General features: G+C 36.9%; 1 protein-coding gene across 1 annotated transcript in view; it reads right to left on the reverse strand.

The window, feature by feature from the left end:
* The window catches only part of LOC100639648 (phosphatidylinositol 3,4,5-trisphosphate-dependent Rac exchanger 2 protein-like), a 29218-nt gene that overhangs the window by 1737 nt on the left and 24237 nt on the right, over window positions 1-3244 (reverse strand). The gene's annotated exons all lie outside the window — the stretch shown is intronic.

The raw sequence follows: 3244 nt of genomic DNA on the forward strand, positions 1-3244 counted from the left end.
ATGGAAACCGAGGTGTTATTTTAATGGAAAACGGCGCGATAGTGAAGAAAAGCACCTTGCTGCAGTGTTCTTGAGCTGTTGTTCTTCTTGTGTCACTAAGCCTTGGGCTCTTTGGAGCTGCTTTACCGGTTCTTTTCAGAACTAGTGCCTCGCCGTATTTTGGGACTCTCCACCCATTCTAGTTAGTGTTTATTGACTTGGGTGTGGTTTATTATCACCACCACACGGACCAGCAACAATTTGCAGCAAAGAGGCTGAAAGAACTCTGAGGTAGCGGTCCATACAAGAAGTTAACAGATAGAGAAGGACTCGCTATTGGTGAATGGCTCCAGTAAAGCTGCTAAAGAACAGATGAATAGCTGAACACTAAACACGTAGTCTTAATTGTCATAGCAACACTCTAACAGTTTCCATGGTTTTTAATTGAATTTTTTATGACCGCGAATAATTGCAGCCACGAATATATCCCGACCTACGGTACATGTGTATGTTGTTTATGTATAATTTAATATTGAGAATTGGAGGAGCCTCACCGTAATACTACATACATGTAATTAGCGATACATGCATACATGCTTGTACACATACTGTATATATTTACATGTATTATGTATACTTGTCATACAAAATGTATCAGTAATATTTCTCATTGTCTACAGATTCCTCTACCTGAATCTGTTACTGGTAGATACTGTCACTCACTCACAGCAGTCACAATGTCACCACACTGTGTGTGGCTAGTAATTGTTGGAGGATGTAAAGAGTTTGAATGGAAAGATGTTGGAGGAGGAAAGAAGGTGCCATGGGGTATATTTATCACTGATACTAATAGACTAACAATGATAATTGAATTAGGTAAGATAATAATTATTAAAATTAGGATTATTACCATTAAAAAAAATTATTGATAATTATTGTTATTCCTTATTTCAGTATATATTGAAGCTGGTGAGTGGATAGTACAGTCAGTACTGGATGGTAATGATCTCACTAGTAAGAAATATCAAGAAAAGTATTCATCATACAGCAAGACCAGAACATGGTGGATGGATCAGCTAATAGAGTATCCCACAGAGAAGGAAATGAAGCTTCAGAGATATATTCAGTCTTTACATCAAGAACTACAAGTGGCTCATGAGAACAAAGTATCACTACAGGAGGCACTGACTGAGGCCAATAAACAAGGTACATGTACATGTATGATGTGAATTTTAATGTAATGTATGTTATGTAATGTTATGTAATGGACTAATGGTTTACATAATATTAGTTTACATAACTAATGTGATGTAATGTATACATAGTTATAGAAATTTGGAGTGTAGAATTCTTGTAAAATGCTTTCCATTAAAATTTTGACAAACATTTGACCATCTGCAAATTACCCTGTACTACAGATCATGGTTTTTCCAAAAAATGGCTAAAAATCACCACCAATTTTTATTACATTTTCTGATGCATATCCTTTTTGCTATGTAGAAAGTTTGAGATGATTTTTGGACAAAAACTTTTCGAATTTCGGCTATTTTAAAATGAGCCGATATCTGAAATTTTGCACTACAACAAACCACCCATTGTTAAAATTTTAATGAATGAAGCTTGATTTACTGAATACATGTACATGTACATGTATGTTGCTGCACCAAATTTTCTAGCTACATGCACATGTACACTGTACATGCATACAGCAGACTGATTTTTATACACGTTAAACTGTACGTGTACATGTATACATGTATGATCATTTTTGTTATCTTTTTAGCTAAAGGTGACGATAGTGAAACTGTAAAGAGTGAGAAATTGGAAGAGGTGTTAAAAGCAAAGGCACAGTTACAAGAAGAGAAACAGATTATTACTGGTTAGTGTATCATCAGTACATAATACCGTAGGTCGGGATATATTCGTGGCTGCAATTATTCGCGGTCATAAAAAAATTTCAATTAAAAACCATGGAAACCGAGGTGTTATTTTAATTGAAAACGGCGCGATAGTGAAGAAAGCACCTTGCTGCAGTGTTCCTGAGCTGTTGTTCTTCTTGTGTCACTAAGCATTGGTCTCTTTGGAGCTGCTTTACCGGTTCTTTTCAGAACTAGTGCCTCGCCGCATTTTGGGACTCTCCGCCCATTCTAGTTAGTGTTTATTGACTTGGGCGTGGTTTATTATCACCAGCACGCGGACCAGCAACAATTTGCAGCAAAGAGGCTGAAAGAGCTCTGAGGTAGAGGTCCATACAAGAAGTTAACAGATAGAGAAGGACTCGCTATTGGTGAATGGCTCCACTATAGCTGCTAAAGAACAGATGAATAGCTGAACACTAATCACGTGGTCTTAATTGTCATAGCAACGCTCTAACAGTTTCCATGGTTTTTAATTAAGTTTTTTATGACTGCGAATAATTACAGCCGCGAATATATCCCAACCTACGGTATTAGATGAGTCTATTAATGTAGAAGATAATGAGAAACTGAAAGCTAAAGTTGATGATTATGAAGTATATATAACTGAAATAGAAGAAGAGAAGAAACAAGTAGAGGAAGAGAAGAAAGAAATTGAGGAAGAGAAGAAACAAGTAGAAGAAGGGAAGAGAAAAGTGGAGAAAGAGAAGGAGCAAGTAGAGGAAGAGAAGAGAGAATTAGAGGAACAATATCTCAAGGAGAAACAGATCACTAAAGGTTAGAGTATTGTCATCAATGTGTATATTATATGAGAGAATATTTAGAACTGAAAACTAAAGTTGCTGATAATGAATTGTATACTGCCAAACTAATGAAGGAGAGGGAGCAATGGAGTCAAATCAAAGAGACTAGTACCATTGGATTACAATTTAACTACCTGATCCCTTCAATGGGTAAGAGTATTATTGAGTGAGTGAGTGAGTGTATTTTATACAATTGATAGATAATTTGGATTGTCTGAGTGATGTCCAGGTAGCAGAGAAGAAGCTGTTCTTAATTCAAGGAGAGAAAGCTCAACTGATGAATTGGGAGAAATATGGTGTAAGGATTGGAGTAGAAGAAGGAAGCCTATTGTCCTGTGAGACAGTAGAAGCAGCAGTGGTTGCTCTTGTAGGAGGACAGTTCGAGTTTCCTGCTAATACTGTGCTAGTGAGTGCTGTGTATGCAGTATCACTCTCAAAGCCTCTCCTCAAACGACTCATATTAGAAATACAGCACTGTGTTGATTTAACAGGACGACCAGGTCTTAGTCGTTATCTGAAGTTTGCTATAGCTCCTGTGAGCACACC

The sequence above is a fragment of the Amphimedon queenslandica genome, unplaced genomic scaffold, assembly GCF_000090795.2.
Source record: "Amphimedon queenslandica unplaced genomic scaffold, v1.1 AMPQUscaffold_13479, whole genome shotgun sequence".
Lineage (NCBI taxonomy): Eukaryota > Metazoa > Porifera > Demospongiae > Haplosclerida > Niphatidae > Amphimedon > Amphimedon queenslandica.